General features: G+C 48.7%; 1 protein-coding gene across 1 annotated transcript in view; it reads right to left on the reverse strand.

The window, feature by feature from the left end:
• The window catches only part of CRB1 (crumbs family member 1, photoreceptor morphogenesis associated), a gene marked incomplete at its 5' end in the record, with an annotated part of 44,172 nt that overhangs the window by 37,744 nt on the left and 5,775 nt on the right, over positions 1-653 (reverse strand). The window lies entirely within an intron of this gene.

Genomic DNA, 653 nt, shown 5'->3' on the forward strand with positions numbered 1-653 from the left:
GTAAATCGAATTCAAATCGATGGGTCTGTTTGTTAATTCATCTATTAATTATGTGTTCCTTCAGCAGTAGCAAGATATTGGCATTGACAGAAAAATACTGTAAACCCAGAAGCGTACAATCCAGACTCAACTTGTTTGTAGCTGAGCTCGATAGGGCAGTCTGTGTTAAAGGCAGGTCTTAACGCATCTTCTTTAGGATTATGGTTGTCTGTAATAGTTTTTTTTTCCCCGTTAAGAACACAGCTATGCACACAGCTTGAAATTATCTTTCACTTAACTGTAGAGTATTACCAACACGCCGCATCGCCCAGTCCATAGAACTGTCGCCTTGTGCTCCGATGGAGCGTTCCTGCCAGTCCCCAGTGCTGCTACGCAGCGTTAGTGAGGAGTGCGCAGGAAGAAACAGCGAACGCCTGGGAGCGGTGTTTCGTGGTTGTGGCCTGAAAATACGCTCACTTACTATGCATTGTTTTCATCCATGTGATATAATACCTGTGCACAGTGAATTTCACGCTCATGACAAAAGACCCGCTGGCTGGCGCTGTCCAAGCAACCGCCGTTACGTTGTCCACGCGTTGCGGACGAGGTAGCGGCAGAACCACGTCTCTGTCCCGCTGCCAGGGGCTGCACCTGCAGCCGCTGCTCCCTCGCTC

This window comes from Buceros rhinoceros, unplaced genomic scaffold (assembly GCF_000710305.1).
Source record: "Buceros rhinoceros silvestris isolate BGI_N320 unplaced genomic scaffold, ASM71030v1 scaffold36793, whole genome shotgun sequence".
Classification (NCBI taxonomy): domain Eukaryota; kingdom Metazoa; phylum Chordata; class Aves; order Bucerotiformes; family Bucerotidae; genus Buceros; species Buceros rhinoceros.